This window comes from Bufo gargarizans, chromosome 10, assembly GCF_014858855.1.
Source record: "Bufo gargarizans isolate SCDJY-AF-19 chromosome 10, ASM1485885v1, whole genome shotgun sequence".
Taxonomy (NCBI): domain Eukaryota; kingdom Metazoa; phylum Chordata; class Amphibia; order Anura; family Bufonidae; genus Bufo; species Bufo gargarizans.
Window position 1 is genome coordinate 32,414,179 of NC_058089.1, and position 22,637 is coordinate 32,436,815.

General features: G+C 46.3%; 1 protein-coding gene across 2 annotated transcripts in view; it reads right to left on the reverse strand.

Moving 5' to 3' along the window:
* The window catches only part of TSPAN4 (tetraspanin 4), a 603,434-nt gene that overhangs the window by 336,396 nt on the left and 244,401 nt on the right, over positions 1–22,637 (reverse strand). For both annotated transcript variants that reach the window (XM_044269835.1, XM_044269836.1), the window contains one exon: positions 3,041–3,106. The gene's annotated coding sequence lies outside the window, so the exon portion shown is untranslated. The remainder of the gene's footprint in view (positions 1–3,040; positions 3,107–22,637) is intronic.

Below are 22,637 nucleotides of genomic sequence, written 5' to 3' on the forward strand. Positions count from 1 at the left end.
ATACTGATAAGGACCTTAGATTGTGAGCCCCGCTGGAGACAGAGTGATGCTAATGTCTGTAAAGTGCTGAGGATAATAATAACGCTATATAAGTCCATAAAAAAAAAAAAAGGCCACCTACCCCCACACGTCAGCATCCTGTTTGATGTGGGTCACGTAGTTGCTGCACCACAGCGGTGAGGAGTCCCCCACTATGTCACGTGCTGCATGGGGAACATGTCACTGCTGTGGCCAGTCATTGGCTGCAGCGGCCACTTGACCCATGTCAAACAGAATGGCAGCGGTGGCAGGTGAGCGGGGGTTGGGACCGGGTCTGCCAGAAAGATCCCATGAAGGTGAACAACCCCTTTCAACTGTGACCACTATAACAGGCTTGATGTAACCATAGGTATAGAACAGCCTTTATTCCTATCATCAGTGGCATCTGGAACACTCTAATACTGGAGTGCTGTAATACTGTGGGTGGTTCTGGGAACCCAATAGTATCTTTTCATAGAATGGAACATATGTACGTAACGGGAGGTGATCTTTGTTTGCAACGGGAGGTGATCTTTTCTGAATGGATAGCCTCTTCTGGCTGTTCTTAAGGGCAGTCGCTGCTCTCCTTGAAACCCTCCTCTGAAGCTGACCACTGCTGGGACCTCCAGTGTCAGCCTTGGCTCCTCACTACTTGCTCTGGTTCCACACCTTCGAGGCAGCACTACTAAGTGGCCTGCTTTTCCTCACAAGGATCCTTAGGGCACACTTGCTGTGTACACAGCTCACACCTCAGAAACAGTTCTGCCCATGAGTGCACTGACTGGAACATTGCCACACAACCACTTCCTGGCCAATTCTATCCTACTATGGACCTCTTGTCATCTGCTGTATGACACAAGCACACAAGAATTAAGTGCTGCTGCAGCATCTCTGTGCAGTTCACAATAGGATGTCCACAGGCTAATGACTATGTTAGTGGTTCACCAACTTCTGACGTGAAGTGAGATACAGTAAGTCCATGGCATTAAAGGGGCATTTTCCGAGACATTAGAACTGATGACAAATCCTCTGGCCGATCAGCTGTTTAAAAAAGCAGTGGCGCTCGCAGTAGCGCTGCAGCTTTCTCTCAGCTTTTTCTAGGCCGGTGACGACGCGTTCATCGGTCCCGTGGCCTAGGAGCAAGCTCAGCCCCATTTAGGCAGCAAGGGGGGCAGAGGTGAAGCGGTGCTCCAAGGAACTGGGCCAGCTCTCCGTGCTCCGAGCACCTGATCTGCATATAACTAAAAATAAGATTTTTTTCTGCATCTTGATTATAAGGACAGATCCTCTTTAAGTGCAGTACTAGGATATGCCCCCATTGTCTTATAGGTGCGGGTCTCAAAGGTGGTATATCGAGAACATAGCCTCGCAAGGTGGTGGCTGGAGGACTCCGGTGTGGCCACCACCAAGCCGGCTCCCCATAGAAGTAAATAGGAGCGTACCGCCGGCCCTATAGAAAATTAATAGAAGGCGGCTGCGCATGCGCAGTGCGCCCTTCTTCATTTCCGGGGCTCCGTTCTCAATATGCCCCGCACCTATAAGACAGCGGAGGCATATCCTAGCGATATGCCCCCATTGTCCATGATGAGACAACCCCTTTAATAATGATAGTTTTATGCTTTACACAGTATAGTCCTATAACTTGGACACTATGTGACGGTATTATGGCACTGGATGGTTGTATTATCCAGGTATTATTGTATGAGACGGGTTTTAGCCCTGTGTGATTACATCATTGGATAATTGTAGAGCAGCATTATTTAAACCTGAATCTGCATAGTTAGGTTGCCACTGTATGTTAGTAACATATTGGCACTATATTGTACTATTGGGGTGCGCTCACTTTAATTATATCGCTGTAGCGCGTTGTATCACTCTACGCGAAGCACCCTGTTCACATCTCTTCAGTTGGGAAGTTTGATTCATGTTTATACAGCAGATTATCCTAAGACTTCGTTCTCAACTATAATCCATTCTTGCTAAAACAGAGTGACTAAGAGTTCCCTCCTTTGGATTAAAGGGATCAAGGTTTAATTACCATTTAGCCTATAAAATCCATATACTGTACCTGAGCCAGGCTACAGAAAGAGTTAAACAGATCAAAATTAATTATAAAACCACTAATCCTAAATCATATACATATTACCTTCCATGAGAGCGTGCCAGTGAAAACCCAACGGGTCGAAACACGCTTTTCCTAATAGTATAAAGACTAAAAAGATAAATACAGCACATGCATGTTTGAATACACCGTAATTGGTAACTATATCAGCCAGCTTCATATTTACTGGTTCCAATTTCTAAGACTTCAAATTGTTAATTTTTTTACTCTAGAAAATCTTTTATGAACTTTTATAGAGATTTTGATGAACAGAACAACTTCCTGTGCGAACCCACATTACCGGTAAATCTGATGTAGCGGTCTTAATAAATGTTCCTCATAGTCTATCTTTTTTGCGGAACAGAGATACGGATGCAGAAAACACACGGATGATCTGCAAGCTTTCCGCATCTGTATGGCCGTTCCACAATGAGATAGATATGTCCTATATCTGAGCGCAAAATGTAAAGTCAAAAGGGTCAACAAAAATTCTGAGTACAACACGGACCGCATGTGTATTTTGCAGCTAAACAATTTGCAGACCGCAAATCACCTTGCTAGACTGCATGTTTAGGGTATGTGTCAGGAAAGCTGCCAGTGCATACATCACACATATCCATGGGAGGCTTAGCCATGATGTGAGCAGCGACGTACAGTCCGCTACAGTTATGACAGCCGCTTGATCATCATATGGCAGGGGACAGGTTTTTATAATCCTGAAAGTATGCAATTAAGATTCCTATTGACTGACATAAAGCAGAGATCTTGCAAAGCCATGAGGAATTGATACAGAAAGCATATTGGAAATTGGAACAACTTTTCACTCTATAAAGAGTAACAGTTCCTGCCGAAGCTGGGGTACCCCTTTATGATTTCAGCTGTGTTACTTGCTATTTTCACATGAAACTCTTGACTACTTACATTAAATCAGTGCTTAACTTTGTAGCTCTCCACAAAACTCCTGTCAGACGAGCTGTTCTCTTCTTCCTGTCGGCAGAAAACAGAAGACACATTGAGACATAATCTAATACGTAGGACCGCTTTTATTTTATTTCTGTAAAATAAATATGACGCGTGTAAATAGCAATATTAAAGGGGTTGTCCAGGATTACAAAAACATTTCTGCTTTATTACAAAAACAGCTCCACGTCTGTCCATGAGTGGTACCTGGTATTGCAGCTCAACTTCATTGAAGGGAATTGGGATGGGCTGTAATACCACACACAACCTGTGGGCAAGGGTGGTGCTGTGGGGGCTGCTTTCTTCCAGAAATAGTGCCATCCTTGTCCATGGAATAGGTCTGGGATATCCGTTTGGACCTGTAAATGAAGATGAGCTGTAATACCATGTGTGCCATTAACGAGGACGACGTGAGTGACGTATACATGGATCACTGCGGATAATCGAGTACGAGTGCTAAGCGGCATATGCGCACTATATACTGTGCACGTCATTAGTGATGGGTAAGTAGTTGAAGGATGATGCCATTGGTGAATAGCTATGCTGCTCTAACGTCTGTACTTTGTTCTCACCGTCTGCGTGTCATAGCCCTGCTGTCCTCTGATGAAGCCGCACTGCCAGCAAAACATTTTGGGGGGAGTTTCTGCTTATAGACAACGGACCCCCGAGCAGTTAATAAATGCAAGAACTGAGCCTGCTGCAAGTGCACAAATCCAATGCATACTAGCAAGAGCAAATGTTAGCGTTTGTGAATAGGGCTTACAATTTATATATATTTTTTATTTTTATTTCTTTTTACTCCCTGTGCAACTCAAATTAAGAACCCAGAAACACCAGGGAGAGAATAAGGAAGGGTGCTGTTGTGTGGTCTGGAAAATCCAATTACCGGTAAGTGTAATCATCATTTTTCCCTTCCCCCACGACAGCACCACAAAGAGAGATTACAGAGAAGAATACCCCTTCCTTACGGGGAGCCACCACTTGCAGAACCTCTTACCGACAGAAGAACAGAGGCAGAATTTAGCTGGAGCCGAAAGAGACGGTAAGGTAGAAGGAGAAGACCACGTGGCAGCCTTACAGGTTTGCTCAATAGAAACATTAGCCCTCTCTGCCCAAGAGGTAGACCGCGCAAGTAGAAATGTTACCAGGAGAGATGGTAGCCAGAGAAAAACTGACCTAATCTATCTGGCTAGTGAACTCTTCGAGGCCGCCTTACCCTTATTTATGCCAGAAAAGGGAACAAAAAGCGCAGAGGACTTTCTCCAATCCTTAGTTACCCCTAGGTAATGTATAAGGCATCTCCTAATCTCCAGACAGTGGAAACGTATACCTTTTGATCCCTGGGCTTATCAAAAGTGCTTGAAAAGTAATCAAAGCTAAGAATACCCAGATGGAAGCATAGGGAATCCAAAAGAAAAAAGGTCGGATCAATAATATCCTAGGAAATTTTAATACCGGACATTATACTTACATCCAGCATAATCTTATAAAAGAAATCTCATATGGGTTTCTCATCAAGTGTTTATCGAAATAATCATAACAGATTTTAACAAAACATCTTAGAGAAGTACTTATCTTGACAAGGAATGACCGAGCTGAAGATGATTGCTGAACACCGCTTTCTTTGGTGCAGAATATATTGTGAGACAGATGCTTTGATCCAAGATACACTGAAGGTCCTGTGTAACATTTACCAGAATAACTTTAGACATCAAATCTCCAATTTTCCTCGCAATCTGGCATCCATGATGGAAAAACTACCGTGGCATCTATCCCCCAAAGGAGCTCACAGGTCTGCCGCGAGAGGTCCAAAGAGCCCGCTGGACCCTTCAGCCTGGGAATTCTAAATCGGCGGCAAGTATTTATAGGGTTTACTAGTGAGCTATACCTCCTGTAGGCCACCCAGACTAAATGTTCCAGTCCATATAGGGCTTTGTTGATACGCCATTCATACTGTAGGCTATTCAAGCACTATGGTCCAGCCATCTTCTCACTCCTCATCAAGATCATTATAGGGCTTTGTTGGAGTGCTATGCCTATTGTAGACTATTAAACTACTAATTGACAACCAAACATAGCCACAGAACTAGTTCACCCTGCATGCATAGCCACCAAGACAGACTGACGCAAAGACATGGCGACACCCCAGGCAGCGCTGGTCACATAGACACCCACTCAGAGAAAAGCACAGTCATCCAGACACTGCTGCATGAGCGGTCAACCATTTAGACGTTGCAACAGAAGACACCAGCCATGCAGACACGGCCGCCAAAAGCCGTCCCACATGCAGACACGGCCGCAGAAGCCGTCAGCCATGCGAAGCTGCCCGCCGATCAACACAACCGCACTAGATAAACCCAGCAGCAGAAGCAGACATCAATAGCAGTCATCCCAGCAAGCATAAACACAGAAGCAATCAGCTCCCTAGATACATAAGGCCATCCAGGCAAATACAAAAATGCAGCCAGCCTGCCAGGCATGGATTCCAAGGCAGTCAGCCAAACAGTCACGGATTCCAAGGCAGTCAGCCAGCCAAACAGACACAGGCTGAAAGGTAGCCAGCCAGACAGCCACAGGCTCAAAGGCAGCCCACCATCAGGCACAGGCTCAAAGGCAGCCCGCCAGACAGGCACAGGCTCAAAGGCAGCCCGCCAGACAGGCACAGGCTCAAAGGCAGCCAGCCAGCCAGGCACAGGCTCAAAGGCAGCCAGCCAGACAGGCACAGGCTCAAAGGCAGCCAGCCAGACAGGCACAGGCTCAAAGGCAGCCAGCCAGACAGGCACAGGCTCAAAGGCAGCCAGCCAGACAGGCACAGGCTCAAAGTCAGCCAGCCAGACAGGCACAGGCTCAAAGGCAACCAGCCAGACAGGCACAGGCTCAAAGGCAACCAGCCAGACAGGCACAGGCTCAAAGGCAGCCAGCCAGACAGGCACAGGCTCAAAGGCAGCCAGCCAGACAGGCACAGGCTCAAAGGCAGCCAGCCAGACAGGCACAGGCTCAAAGGCAGCCAAGCCAGACAGGCACAGGCTCAAAGGCAGCCAGCCAGACAGGCACAGGCTCAAAGGCAGCCAGCCAGACAGGCACAGGCTCAAAGGCAGCCAGCCAGACAGGCACAGGCTCAAAGGCAGCCAGCCAGAAAGCCAGACAGGCACAGGCTCAAAGGCAGCCAGCCAGACAGACAGGCACAGGCTCAAAGGCAGCCAGACAGACAGGCACAGGCTCAAAGGCAGCCAGACAGACAGGCACAGGCTCAAAGGCAGCCAGCCAGACAGGCACAGGCTCAAAGGCAGCCAGCCAGACAGACAGGCACGGGCTCAAAGGCAGCCAGCCAGACAGGCACAGGCTCAAAGGCAGCCAGCCAGACAGGCACAGGCTCAAAGGCAGCCAGCCAGACAGGCACAGGCTCAAAGGCACCCAGCCAGACAGGCACAGGCTCAAAGGCACCCAGCCAGACAGGCACAGGCTCAAAGGCAGCCAGACAGACAGGCACAGGCTCAAAGGCAGCCAGCCAGACCGGCACAGGCTCAGTCTCAAAAGGTAGCCATCCAGACAGGCACAGGCGTTAGGCGACCAGGCATAAATGATACAGGTGTTCAGCCGACCAGTAATAGACGCTGTAGGCGCAAGCCAACCAAGTATAGACGTTACAGGCGTTCATCCCACCAGGCAAAGATGCAACAGACGTTCAGCCGACCAGGCAAAGAAGCTACAGATGTATTGAGGAAGACTGATATGGTTTTGTGACAAGGCATTCCATCCAGGCCCTTAAGCCCCGAGGCAGGCCATCCAGGCCCTTAAGCCCAGAGACAGGCCATCCAGGCCCTTAAGCCCCGAGGCAGGCCATCCAGGCCCTTAAGCCTCGAGGCAGGCCATCCAGGCCCTTAAGCCCCGAGGCACGCCATCCAGGCCCTTAAGCCCCGAGGAACGCCATCCAGGCCCTTAAGCCCCGAGGCAGGCCATCCAGGCCCTTAAGCCCCGAGGCAGGCCATCCAGGCCCTTAAGCCCCGAGGCAGGCCATCCAGGCCCTTAAGCCCCGAGGCAGGCCATCCAGGCCCTTAAGCCATGAGGCAGACAATCAAGCCCTAAAGCCACAAGGCAGACAACCAGGCCCTAAAGCCACGAGGCAGACAACCAGGCCCTAAAGCCATGAGGCCCCAAACAGGCCCTGAGGCAGCAATCGGGTTTGAAGCATTCAGCCAGATTCATACCAACCACATAACACAAATATTTGTTGTATAACCTAAGTACAATCCTTCATAAGGAGTACCTTCTTTCACAGTCCTGGGGGCTGCATGATCTAGGCTACTTCTTCCTCATCTGAGCCGCACACCGGAGGATGCACCGAAATACATGTTCCCTCCATGGATCCGGGCTGCATGCGGTGGAACGCAATATCCCCCTGGGTCTGCTTCCTCTTACTCATGGATCCTGGCTCCAAACGTTGCGTGGCCTTACTCCCCTGGAGGGGCCCACGCACCTGCCGCAAGAGCCGGACGGAGGGCCCGAACCCCCACCGGCTCCTAGGGTTATGCCAGCCCAACCTATGAGCGATAGACCCAAGCAGGTATTACCACATAGCCCTCCAGAGCATCTCTGGGACTTCCATACTAGCGGTACCTGAAAAGAAAACTGCAGGTCTCCTGCTCCAGGGACAGGAAACCACTGAGGTTGAAGAGAGGCTCCACCTTTTTATTCTGCAGGTTTCCTGTCCCTGTGGGCGGATCCTCTCTCTCTGTGGTGCTGTCGTGGGGGAAGGGAAACGTTGCGGCGTATGGTCCTGTTCTGACCTCCGCTCCTCTGACAGGATCGCACAGCATTATTATGATTTATAATGCTGTGTGACCCTGAGAGTCCTGGAATCTATTGAATTACACTGACCTAAGGCTGTCAGTGTATTACAATTCAAGGTCTCACAGGGACACACAGCATTATAAATCATAATAATGCTGTGCGATCCTGTCAGAGGAGCGGAGGTCAGAACAGGACCACACGCTGTGAGTTTCTCGTACTGAACTGGTGTGTCTAACCTCATAGTTTAGAACTGGCAGGCCATCCAGGCCCTTAAGCCCCGAGGAACGCCATCCAGGCCCTTAAGCCCCGAGGAACGCCATCCAGGCCCTTAAGCCTCGAGGCAGGCCATCCAGGCCCTTAAGCCATGAGGCAGACAATCAAGCCCTAAAGCCACAAGGCAGACAACCAGGCCCTAAAGCCACGAGGCAGACAACCAGGCCCTAAAGCCATGAGGCCCCAAACAGGCCCTGAGGCAGCAATCGGGTTTGAAGCATTCAGCCAGATTCATACCAACCACATAACACAAATATTTGTTGTATAACCTAAGTACAATCCATGTGTCGAGTGAGTGAAGCCCAAGTAGTTTGTCTAAATGGGATTAACCCTTAATATAAAGAAGAATTCACGTGATGTTGTACACGTGAAGACCTGTGGCGATATTGGTATCTGCAAATTTAGAACAGTAGTATCATTAAAGATACAACTGATTCATTTGCAGCTCCTCTATTAAATGTATTAGACCTGGAATATTTAAAATTGCTCCGCTGCCACAACAACAAAATATAAAAAAAAGGATAAATATTCTTGCTATAAGTAACGCATAAATCTGCGGTAGTTATCCCAGATCTACTAGTGGACAGTAGAACGACAAGTATATAGTACAATACCAACATATTGATTTCTAGTTGTAGCGGCGCTGTGAAAATACATAAAAAACGAACAACAAGAATAAAGCAAAAAATAAAAAAGACCGCTAGATAGAATCCATATTGGTTTAATCCCTTCACGCTCAACATCTTAAAGAACTGAAAGAACAGAACAGAAAGTAACATTGTTATCATGTAGATATATTCCTGAACTCAATTGCTATGTGCTGCATCCAGAGGGAATAGACAGCATAGCTTCCACACACTAAAGTACTGTATATCAATATAACGGGAGAATAAATCACACAGTAGAATAGAATTTAGCTGTAGTGATCAATGGATTATGTTAATCATAGCTGTAGTGTGCATATCAGTTTAACTAGATTGAATAAGTGTTAGGTTTTAAATATAATTGGTAAAAAGAAAACTTAAAACGGGATTGTCTAGTCTTTTATATGTTGATGGTAGTGAATTGATTTCCCCGTTTTTTTCTCCAAAAGGGATTAATGTGTTTCAAGCTGTAATACCAGACACAGCCTATGGATCAGAGTGGTGCTGTTTTCAGGGGGGGGGGGGGGGGAATAAAAGCCCCAAAAGCCCCAATTTTCTAAAGTTAAACATATTAGATATTGCCCTTAAACAACCAAGAACATACACTTGAAACAAAACAAAAAATCCGTAATTATAAATAATTCTGAAGTGGTATAGTTTTAAATATGTTATTCTCAAAAATGATTAGTCATACAGAAACAGGATCTGATTACACAAAAATTAATTTTTAACTATAATTTTTTTTAAACTTTACTACTTCTGAATTATTTTTAACTAAGGATTTTCTAGCTATTTTTTTTCACATTTACTAATGTATCTGCGCTAAAAACCTATCTTAAAAATGTGGAGCAATTTGGTGCATTTAGGACTTGTACACTTTTTTCAGATATGCTTGGTGAGGGGGCGAGACGCAGCAGAAAGGGTGCGGAGCTTCAGGGAAAGAGGCATAAGGTGTACTATTTCGCGCCACAATTGTCATGTAATAATCTCTCTCAGACTAAGGGCTCATGCACACGGCCGTTGCCTGGCCATGCCCGTATTGCGGCCCGCAAACATTCACTTGACTGGGTCCGCAATCCGGAAGGTGCAGTGCGTAACGGAGGCACGAAACCCCACGGAAGTTTCTCTCTGTGACTCGGCACTGCAAAAAAATAGAACATGTTCTATTTTTTTGCGGTGCGGACAGATCACTGACCCATTCAAGTTAAAATTGGTCTAGATCTGTCTGTAGAATACACACGGATGTGCCCATGCATTGGGGACCGCAAATTATGGTCCCCAATACACGGAACAGCCGATTAACGAACATATTTTTCTTCTGTTTCCTCTCCGTTTTTTCCAGGTCCGTATGTGGAGCTATTCATTTCAATGGGGATTTTAAAAAAAATGGAAATTACTCAGTGTGCAGTCCGTATCCATATGTCTGTTCAGCAAAAAAAAATTATAGAACATTTTGCCTGTCTTTGTCCATTTTGCGGACAAGGTCAGGTATCGTTACAATAGATTAAAAAAAAACAAAAAAAAAACAGATGCAACATGGATGTCACACTGATGTAACATAGGAAGAGTTTATAAGGCTGAAAAAAGACATCTGTCCATCCAGTTCGGCCTGTCATCCTGCAAGTTGATCCAGAGGAAGGCAAAAAAAAAAACTGAGGTAGAAGCCAATTTCCCTCACTTTAGGGGAATAAAAAATTCCTTCCCGACTCCAATCAGGCAATCAGAATAACTCCCTGGATCAACGACCCCTCTCTAGTAGCTATAGCCTGTAATATTATTACACTCCAGAAATATATCCAGGCCCCTCTTGAATTTCTTTATTGTACTCACCATCACCACCTCCTCAGGCAGAGAGCTCCATAGTCTCACTGCTCTTACCGTAAAGAACCCTCTTCTATGTTTGTGTACAATCCTTCTTTCCTCCAGACACAGAGGATGTCCCCTCGTCACAGTCCTGGGGATAAATAGACGATGGAGGAGATCTCTGTACTGACCCCTGATATCTTTATTTTTTTTGCAGATCGGTGTTTTGCGGACCGCAAAATACATATGGTCGCGTGCATGAGCCCTAAGCAAACCAATATTTGGTATAGAGTCATAGAAAAGTGACCAGATTGATCATATAGCCTGAGCACCTGTGATAAATCTGGCGCACGTCTAAAGAGAGCCGATCTAATCAGACGCCATCTGCAGGATTAATAAATCTGGGCCTTGTTTTTTACTCTCTTACAACCATTTCAACTGTTCGGCTCATAAAGCCCAATACAACAGTGCCTCTAGTGGCCATATTGCTGTATGACCCTGGCAGAGGGGGAAAAATATTTTGCACAGTTGGTATAATAAAGTAAAATGTAAAATATTTTACTGCAAGCAATCTATGGTTAGAAAACATTTAAAAAAAATAGACATTTGTATGTTTAGACTTGACGAATAAAAAGACCAATCAAAAGGTAAGTTTCTGCATAAAAGCCACATTAATAATTGTATAGGACAGAGTTATGAGAATACGAAGCCATGGACATACAGTGACCACTGCACACTACACATGGCCCGCTGTATACAGTTTGTGGGCTCGAAGCGTTGCTGTCTTCCATAATAATCAGGACGAAGAAGTTACAGACAAAGAACATCTATAATGTATAACGCCGCATCTTTACAGCAATCAGGGTAGTAACAGGAGCTGCGGCGAGACTGTCACAGGAAAGACTGCAGAATGATGGAGCCCGAGAGGGGGAGAAATAGTTAAGAATAGGATTGTAGAGGAAGAAATGTCAAGAACATCATACACCGCATTAATGTGGAAGGACAAGCCTACAGAATGACAGACGGCAAGTGAGATTTTGTCACTTTGAGACAGGAGTGCAATTAACGAGACTTCATAGAGTAGAATACTACGGATTAACGTGACGCTTTTAGGGACTGAAAATACCTTCCATGTGAAACCAATACTTCCTTACTGTATTCTTTATCAGTGAAATGGCTGCCTTGTACCTCAACATGGGAAAATGATGTATGACAAGACCCCCCGCCCCTCACCTATCATGTGCCATTTATACACCTGCCCTCTTATGCGGCAGAGGGGTCTTTGGGCCCCTTCAGGCACCAGGACCAGGCAGAACTGCTACCACTCTAGCCTCTGTCAGTGAACTAGAACAGACCACTAAAAGGGGTTTACCAGAAGTATTGATGACTAAAGATGAGTGAATTTCATATTTTGAAATTCGTTCACGCTTCGTTTGGTGGTAAAAGCAGAATTGCGTTATGGATTTATTCATTCATCATAATAGAAGTCTATGGGCTGCAAAACAGATCTGTCCCATGTCTGTCATGCAGGACTCTCCTGCATAACGGAAACAGGACGGATCCGTTATGCAGTCCATAGGCTTCTATTATGACAGAATAAATAACAGAATGCCTCTAAAGGCATTCCGTCATAGAATTGCGTTATGGTCCGTGGTAACGGAATCCATAACGCAATTCTGCTTTTACCACCAAACGAAGCGTGAACGAATTTCATAAGATGAAATTCGCCCATCTCTATTAATGATCTATCCTCAGGAAAGGTGATCTATAAAAGATCGGTGGGGATCTGACTCGCAGAACCCCCCACGATCTTCTGTTGGAAGAAGCCAAGACACTTAGATGCGTGCTGTGGCCTCTTTATAGTAGGCCAAGTAGATCACCGTATATTGTACAGTGACTGCCCTTGGTACTGCAGATTAATCCCATTCACTGGTACGGGACTGAGTTGCACATAGGCCAGTTAACCAATGGAAGTGACGACGCAGGCGGATTAAGAGGCCTAAATGCCGCGACCCCATCTAACAGTTGAGTATACCGGGAGTCAGATCCCCACTCATCTGATAATGATGAGGGTTGGTCATCAACTCTTAACACCCAAGAAAACCCCTTTAAAGGGGAAACTATGAGTAGCTATTGGTATGGTCCATGACATTACACCCTTCTTGTTTACATACTACATACACCGTTCTTATGCATGGAAGTACAAGTAGAAACATAGAATGTGTCGGCAGATAAGAACCATTTGCCCCATCTAGTCTGCCCAATATACTGAATACTATGAATAGCCCCTGGCCCTATCTTATATGAAGGATGGCCGTATGCCTATCCCATGCATGCTTAAACTCCTGTATTTGCAGCTGCCACTTCTGCAGGAAGGCTATTCCATGCATCCACTACTCTCTCAGTAAATTAATACTTCCTGATATTACTTTTAAACCTTTGCCCCTCTAATTTAAAACAATGTCCTCTTGTAGCAGTTTTTCTCCTTTTAAATATTCTCTCCTCTTTTACCTTGTTGATTCCCTTTATGTATTTAAAAGTTTCTATCATATCCCCTCTGTCTCGTCTTTCTTCCAAGCTATACATGTTAAGGTCCTTTAGGCTCCATTCACACGTCCGCAAAATGGGTCGGCATCCGTTCTGCAATTTTGCGGAACGGGTGCGGACCCATTCATTCTCTATGGGGACAGAATGGATTCGGACAGCACACAGTGTGCTGTCTGCATCCGCAATTGCGGAATGTGGCCCCGATCTTCGGGTCCGCAGCTCCGCAAAAGATAGAACATGTCCTATTTCTTGTCCGCAGCCGCGGACAAGAATAGGCATTTCTATAGGGGTGCCAGGCGGGTGTGTTGTGGATCCGCAATTTGCGGGCCTGCAACACACCACGAACGTGTAAATGGAGTCTTAATCTTTCCTGGTAAGTTTTATCCTGCAATCCATGTACTAGTTTAGTAGCTCTTCTCTGAACTCTCTCCAAAGTATCAATATCCTTCTGGTAACCATTGGCCCATCGGTGATCTGTTCCTGAGGTCTCTTAAGAACCAAATCAGAGCAGTGATGGAATTACAAGGTATAGGACAGCAACATTAAAGAAGTTCACACAACTCTAGTCCATATAATCAAGTACACATTGGGGGAATTCATAATTCCCCTTCTGCTAAGCCCTGTCCACGGCATGCCCACGGTCTTCTAAAGTAGTGAGCGAATATGCAAAGAATAGTGTTGGTCGAGCACCAAAGTGCTCGGGTGCTTGAGTAGAACACCTCGGAATGTTCGGGTGCTCTACAGAGAACACGAGCACAATGGAAGTAAACGGGAGAACCCGAGCATTAAACCAGGCACCCCCTGCTCTGCCACTTTTACAGACTGACAATAATACGCACAAAACCAAAGATAAAATAGATTTTAGAGGAAAAATTGTTAGGAAACATTCTTTCCTGTATATTTACCTGTATATAAAGTGCAAGTGCCACTAAAAATTACAAGAAAGAGGCACTCCAATACACCCTTTATTACATATAAAGGAGGGCATCATACCGACCCTTGAAAAATTATGATTGATGGCCTGCTGGTGACCCTCTAAAACATTAGGGGTGAGGGACTGCTGCTGATCTGACCATCTGAAAAAGTTTGTGGGCAAGAGCCTGCTGCCAAGCTAACCGTCTAAATCATTATGGGCGAGGGCCTGCTGCTGAGCTGACCATCTAAGAAAAATTTGTGGGCGAGGCCCCGCTGGTGACCCTCAAAAACAGTATGGTTGAGGGCCTGCTGGTGACCCTCAAAAACATTATGGGTGAGGGCCCGCTGCTGAGCTGACCCTCTAAAACATTAAGAGCGAGGGCAGCCTAATAAGCTGGAGGAGGATGAGAAAAGGAAGATTGAACCATATACCCTTTTTAGTGGTGGAAGGGGTGCATGGGAATACAGTGTATTCAATACACCATAAAAGCCACATTTAGAGTGCCTTTATGTTCAGCAGCTTTCCTCTGGTGGAGTAAAGAAGTCAGGGGCAACCCAGGCCTAGTTCATTTTTATGACTCAACCGGTCAGCATTTTCAGTTGACAGGCGGATGCGCTTATCAGTTATTATGCTCCCAGCAGCACTAAATGCCCGCTCTGACAAAACGGTGGCGGCGGGACAGGCCAGCACCTCCAAGGCGTAGAGCGCCAGTTCGTGCCACATGTCCAGCTTGGATACCCAATAGTTGTAAGGCACACAGGGATCACTGAGGACGCTGACATGGTCTGCTACATACTCCTTCACCATCTTCCAAAATTTTCCCCTCCTTGTGACACTAGGCCGTGCATCAGGTTAAGGGTGCTGGCGGGAAGTCATAAAACTGTCCCAGGCCTTGGAGAGTGTTGCCCTGCCTCTGTTGGAACTGCTGTATGTTCCCCTCGTCTCCCCTCCTCGGATGGCCAAGGAACTACGTACTCTGCAGCCAGCATTGTCAGATGGAAATTTTTGGACCTTTTGGTATTGCACCATTTTGATCGTCCTTTCCACCACAGGAATGATAGATGAGAAGTTCTCTTTGTAGCGGGGCTCGAGAAAGGAGAACAACCAGTAATCGGTGTTAGCCAAAATGCGTACAATGCGAGGGTCACGGGAAAGGCAGCATAACAAAGTCAGCTATGTGTGCCAGTCCCAACAGACAAGACTTTGCTGTCCTCATCAGGAGGATGACTCTCAATCTCCTCATCCTCTTCCTCCTCTTCTACCCATCCACACTGAACAAATGGAATAAAACTTCCATGGGTACTACCCTCTGTAGAGAAGGCATCCGTCTCCTGCTCCTCCTCCTCCAATTCGTGCTGAGAAGACGAACTGAGGGTGGTCTGGCTATCACCCTGTGTACTTTCTTCCCCCATTTCCACCTCTTCCACATGTAAAGCGTCCGCCTTAATTGTGAGCAGCGAGTCTTTAAGTACACACAGAAGTGGGATGGTTACGCTGATAATAGCGTTATCTCCGCTCACCATCTGTGTTGATTCTTCAAAGTTGCGTAAAACCTCACAGAGGTCAGACATCAATGCCCACTTGTCGCTTTTGAAGAGCGGAAGCTGACTGGAAAGGCGACGACCATGTTGCAGCTGGTATTCCACTACTGCCCTCTGCTGCTCACAAAGCCTGGCCAATATGTGGAACGTGGAGTTCCAGCGCATGCTCACGTCGCACAACAGTCGGTGAGCTGGCAATTGCAAGCACTGCTGCAGCATTGCCAGAAAGGCAGAAGCTGTCGATGACTTACGGAAATGGGCACACACACGGCGCACCTTAACCAGTAGCTCAGGCAAATTGGGGTAGGTTTTGAGAAACTGCTGAACCACTAGGTTGAACACGTGGGCTAGGCATGGGATGTGTGCGAGCTTGCCGAGCTCCAAAGCCGCCACCAAGTTACGGTCATTATCAGACACAACCATGCCTGGTTGTGGGTTGAGTGGCGAGAGCCACAGCTCGGTCTGGTCCCTTATCCCCTGCCACAGCTCTGCGGTGGTGTGCTGTTTGTCACCTAAGCAGATCAGCTTCAGCATGGCCTGTTGCCGCTTCCCCACTGCAGTGCTACACTGCTTCCAGCTACTGACTGATGGCTGACTGGTGCTGCAAGATGATAATTCAGAGGTGGAAGTGGAGGAGGAGGCGGAGGAGGAGAAGGGGAGGTTGCAGCCACTAACGTAGGAGGCGGCGGAAACCCTGATGGAAGTAGGGCCCGCAATCCTTGACATCGGTAGCACCTGTGCCATCCCAGAGTACGACTCACTCCCGGCCTCCACAGCATTCACCCAGTGTGCCGTCAGGAAAATGTAGCGTCCCTGGCCAAAAGCACTTGTCTATGTGTCAGTCTTTAAGTGGACCTTCCCAATAACTGCGTTGGTCAGGGCACGTGTGATGTTACAGGACACATGCTGGTGTATAGCTGGGACTGCACACCGTGAAAAATATTGGCAGCTGGGGACAGAGTACCGCTGGACAGCCGCTGCCATCAGAATGCGGAAAGCCTCAGTGTCCACAAGCCTAAATGGAAAAATTTCCAGGGCCAGCAATTTGGAAAGGTGCACATGCAGTTCTGGTTACTCACGGTTATGTCGTTCCTAGTCAGGCCTGCACAAGTGATGAGGAAAACGGCACAGGAATTCTCTGGGGCACACTCTGGTGTAAGGGACACTGGCCAGATGGTGGTTCGAGGTGCCTTGATGGTCTGCCTATGGCAAGGTCCCTTGTAGTCGTGACGCCAGTACCTTTATGGTGGTACAACCATTTACTGTAGTGTTAACTGAGGATTTGGAGACTGAGACAAAGATGGTGCAATCAAACTTATAACTTTTACTGAACGTTGCTCCTGATAACGCTTACATCCAAGTATAAAACAGTCTCTAGTACATCCAGATAAGAAATACAGTCTCTCATGCACACGGGCGTAGGATATTGTAAGTCCTCAGGTAAAACAGTCTCTGTCTTTTATATATATGAAAGCTACTGCTTCAGACTAGGCTTTTGAAGTATAAAAAGTCTTAGGCTGGTATTAACTCTCGCCTTATTCTAACCTGAATTAAAGGTGGTTTTCAGAATCCTTGAACCTCTATTTCCAGTGCTTTTCTGGCAGTTGGCCTAACTGTCCTCAGGATTTAAACTGGAGGTGTGGATGCCGGAAGCTGTGTCCTACACCTAATTGCTAAGGTTCCTGGAAAGCCTTTGAGTATGGCCGTTTGCTATCCTTTGACTTGAATAAAATATACTAATCCCCTTGAATACTTGCTGTCTGCAGCTTGTCACTGGTCACCCCGGAGGAGCGAGCTATAGAAGTAGATTTCTCACCTCTAGGTTGAATCTTGTAACCTTTAATCCTGGACTGTGGAGCCAACAGGGAGAGAGCAGAGAGGCAGGAGGCCTCCCTCCAGCAGGCAGCTACATCATGGCTGCTCACTGTCTAGACTTCAGGAAAGACTGCCTAACTAGGCCCGAGCTAAGCTATATATACACTGTAACACTCATCTAGTGGAGAAACTAGTGTAGTGCACCCTAACTAGGCCTGTGTAAAGGATCTTATAAATAAAATCACATAATGACATGGGAGAATATGAGATGAAGTACAGCATACAGGCATAATATATGACAATAAAACACAATAAAACTAGTTTGAGGTGCCCATGATCACGTAGTGGGACACTGCACACATTAAGTGCTATGGTCTGTGGGTGGGTGGCTGGGTATTTGCGCTTTTGTTCAAAGGCCTGGGGTATAGACATCTGTACGCTGCGCTGGGACACATAAGTGGATGTGCTAGCTGATGGTGTTTGCGAAGTTTTAGGTGCATGGCGGGAGGCATCTGAGTGACCCGCAGACACGGATTGCTGACCCAGGCGTTTTAGTTCCACCTGTTAGGGTGCTTTGATGCCATGTGGTGGATCATGCTAGTGGTGGTGAGGTTGCTAGTGTTCACGCCCCTTCTCATTTTGGTACGGTACAGGTTGCAAATGACAATTTTTTTATCGCCCGCACTTTCCTCAAAAAAGCGACAGACTGCGGAACACCTACTCCTTGGCAATGGAGATTTGAGGTGGCCCGCCTTCTGTCTTTTGCCACCCCACTGCCTCTTCCAGCCTGTTGCGGTGCTGCGGATCCCTCCCCTTCTGTACTGCTGTCCTCGCTCGGATTGCCACCTTCCCAGGTTACGTCAGTGACTTCATCGTCCAGCCCTTCCTCTTCTACTTCCTCACTCTGGTCATCCTCCTGACTTGTTGACCTAACAACAACCTCAGTTATTGACAACTGTGTCTCATCCTCCTCATGAACCTCTTGAGACACTAATTGCAGTTGACTTATTGGCAACTGTGTCTTATCATCATCATCCACCTCATGAGACACTAATTGCCGTTCCCCACTGTTATCTTCTTCTGACTGTGGATGCTCCAGAGTTTGGGAATCAGGGCACAAGATCTCCTCATGTCCCTCTTCAAGCGGGCTTGGCAAGAGGCCCAAATTAAGGAATGGCGATGAAAACAGCTCCTCGGAATATCCGAGTGTGGGATCACTTGTTTGCCAAGACTCTCCATGGTTGGTGGAAGGAATATCAGGGTGATGATTCTGTTGACCAGACTCTTGGCTACCGAGACTGGACTTTGTGGAAAACAGGGTGGTGCTTAACCGACTGGAAGCATTATCTGCTGCAATCCAACCGACCACCTGGTCGCAATGGTCTGACTTCGAGAGTGGTGTCCTGTGCTGCCCTGCAAACTGGGACATAAAGCTAGGTATCGTGTATGAGTGTGTTTCTTGTGCTCTGGCAGCAGGCACAGTTTCACCGCACCCAGGGCCACGGCCTCTGTGTGCACCATCAGCAGCACGGCCACTTCCCCGTCCCTTACTGCTCGCCTTGCAAGTATGTCAAACATACAGTAGCACAGGTTTTGTAAGTGTATGCGCAAATAAAGTACACAGAATGTCACAGATATTTTTAGGATGCGCACACGTTAAACAGGAGGTATAGCGCAATTAATGTCACTGTCACCACCGTCTAATAAAAAATTACATTGAATGAATGTCACTGATATTTAGGTTGCATAAATGTTATACAGGAGGTATAGCACAAGTAATGTCACTGTCACCGGCGGCTAATAAAAAATGACACTGAATTAATGTCACTGATATTTACGGTAGGATGGGCAAACGTTATACAGGAGATGTAGCGCAGGTAATGTCGCTGCCACCAGCATAAAACAAATTTGACTGAATGTCACTGATATTTCGGATAGGCAAACATTATACAGGAGATGTAGCGCAAGTAATGTAACTGTCCGCAGCGGACACCGTTTACGGAAAAAGTACAATGGATGTCATAGATATTTTTAGGCTGCGTACACGTTAGACGGGAGATGTAGTGCAGATAATGTCACTGTCTGCAGCTGCCAAACAATTGCAAGCTATTTAGAGTAGGTTGCGCTAAAAATATATATTGCTGCCAGATATAACTATAGTCCTTAAAAGGACTTTTGGGTCTATAACAAGTATAAAAACTAAATAATTGCTATATTAATCCCTACACTTCTCCCTTCTGCTTTCCAGCTCTCCCTGACTAATACTGAGCCGAACACATGTCATCGGGTGCTATAGAGCACCCGATGACGCGTTTTGGCCAGCCAATCACTGTAATGCCAGCAGCCAACATGGCTACGGCATTACAGTGAATGGTAGTACTTACCTGTACATTAACACTTAACACTAGTTAAGAGGTATCTCCCAAGACAGAGAACGATCTCACCAGCAACACTTCTTGGAAGTTTCTCCCTATGGGTCAAGATCCACCTTTCCAACAAGCCTTGGTATCCCAAGGCCAAGCCAGATATCAATACCTAGACAGCTTGCCTCTCATTAGTACAGAGAAGGATTCTGGCTGGCTGGCTGTGATGCCTTGGAAGTGGGTTATGCAGGGTGCTGAATTTCCTAAAGGGTCTATTCACATGTTCGTAGTGTATTGCAGGTCCGCAATACATCCGGCCAGCACCCACATAGAACTGCCTATTCTTCTCCTCAATTGCGGACAAGAATAGGACATGTTCTATTTTTTTGCGGAGCCGTGGCCCAGAAGTTCGGGGCCGCGCTCAGGAAATGTGGATACGGAGAGCACATAGTGTGCTCTCCGCATCTCTTCCGGCCCCATAGAGAATGAATGAGTCCGCAACTGTTCCCGATATTGCGGAACAGATGCGGACCCATTTGCGGACGTGTGAATAGACGTTAAAGAGACCAGTCCTGTACGGAGACCTACTGGAAGTACTCCATCGTATGGGGACTTACTGGCTAGGGTTGTTGCGGGTATCGAAATTTGGATACCCAATCGATACTTTTGTCCCGGTATCGATACGATACCAGGATTTCCATTTTTTAGATACTGGGCTGTATCTCTGAACATGAGCATGCTGCTGTCAGCACGCTCATGTTCTTTCAGCAGCACGGGAAGAAGGAAGCAGGGTCTCCCTACCCCTGTGCTGCCGCTGCCACCAATGAACTGAGAGAGGGGCGGAGGAGGGGCGGGCGCACTGCGCCACCAATGATACGACTTTTCCTACACAGAGCGGTGCCCAGCGATGTCCCAGCACTTAGTATTAGTCCTGGGCGCCACTCCGTTCGCCTGCAGCGCCCATTACTGTCTCCTCTCCTGCTCCATATGCTAATTACTATCGGAGCAATGGGGAGGAGACATCAGCTTCTCTAGTGGGTGTTCCTTCTCCCTGCGCTGCGATTGGACAGCGCTACAGCCAGGGAGAAGGAACGCCCACTACCCTTCCCCTCATTGGTGGTGCAGTGGCAGCTTCTGATCGGAGCCCCAGCTGTGTAATCATGGGGCTCCGATCGGTTACCATGGCAGCCATAATGCTACTGAAGCCCTGGCTGCCATGGTAACATCCCTGATGCTGTGTGCACAGAGCACAGAGCAGCAGGGACAGTGTGAGGTCCTATTCACCCTAAAGAGAGCTCTACCAGAGTAAAAAGGACAAGGGATTGAAAAAAATCCCAGGTTCTAGCCCCTAAGGGGGGAAATAGTTATTAAATAAAAAGTGCAAAAAAAATAAAAAATTATGTATGAATCACCCCCTTTCCCAATTTCCTATAAAATGTATAAATAATAAACATATTACATATCGCCGCGTCCAAACTATTAAAATATAAAAAAAATTTATGCGGTGAACGTCGGAACAGAAAAAATAAATAAAAACTGCGAGATTCACCATTTCTTTAAATGCGAAATGCACGTGGCTTTTTTGGTTTATTTTATTGGCATGGTATCGAGTATCGCAATACTTTTTCATGGTATCGAAACCGAATCAAAAATTTGGTATCGCAACAACTCTATTACTGGCAATGCTCCATGGGATACGAATATGCAAATAGGTATCTCCAAAGAAAGAGAACAATTTCACCAGTAAAAAAGTGGTGATTGTGGCATAAAATCCACAAAAGTCTCACATTTTTGCATAAATGAAGTTCCATGCAAAAATATGCGGTGGTTCCTAAATCTTCCCCCAGAAAAATTCTCAAAATTGGCTACACGCTTTGGCCTAGATTTACTAATGTGTTTTTGCAAAACTCTGGGTACATACAAAAGATGATATTTTCATGTACGCAATGTACATTATAAACTAACCCAACCCTCCACCTCTGATGCAAATAAAAATCAATGACCAAATTATTGTATAGGATATATTACCAGGGTGGAACAAGAAGTCCAGAAAATATTTTGCCCCTACGCGGAATGGGGGGCAGTAGCAAAATAAAAAATAGTGATCTGGACTCCATATCGGCAGTACTTTTGGTGCAAAATTAAAGGCAATCGATTCCCTTTAAAATAATAAATAAATAAAAATTAAACTCAGACAACCCTTTAACAAGACATCATTTCTGACCACAGATCCAGGTAAGTGGACCTTTACTAAAACTAGTTAAGTGCCCTGCTATGGATGTTTTTTTTAAAAAAAGTTACGAAAGTTCACATATAAATAAGGGAAAAATGCAACGTTTAGACTCTTACCTAAGTCTTATCAAAGCTAAAAGGCTTATACTAGGGATAAAAATGCTGCAATATGGGTGAATGGATTTTTCTTAGCTGCCCCGCACTCTCCATTATATTCAGAGTTAGACTTGGGGCATTGATCCTGCTCCACTGCCGCCACGTAACGAATTTTGTCTGAAAGGACTGATCCATACACCTCGCTGCTGCGCTCCTTGAACAGTTTTAATTAGATACTTCCAGAACGTTATTTTCTCACTTCTAGCAGTAAAAAGAAAGACTGATTAAAGTCATCAGCGTCGCTTGACTACAATAAGACACCGGACTAAACAAACTAACGGGCTTTATTCTAATATATCCATCATCAGTGTATTTGGGAGCTCGTGTGTTTTCACTTAGCCTTGCCAATGCTTGTGGTGACAGCTGATGGTGTGCCCATGGCAGTCATTTTATAAAAGAACTAGAAGGAAATCACAAATTAATTAAAGTCTGTGCATTGCAAAGCAACCTTGAGAGCCCATAAATGTGTCAAGGTCC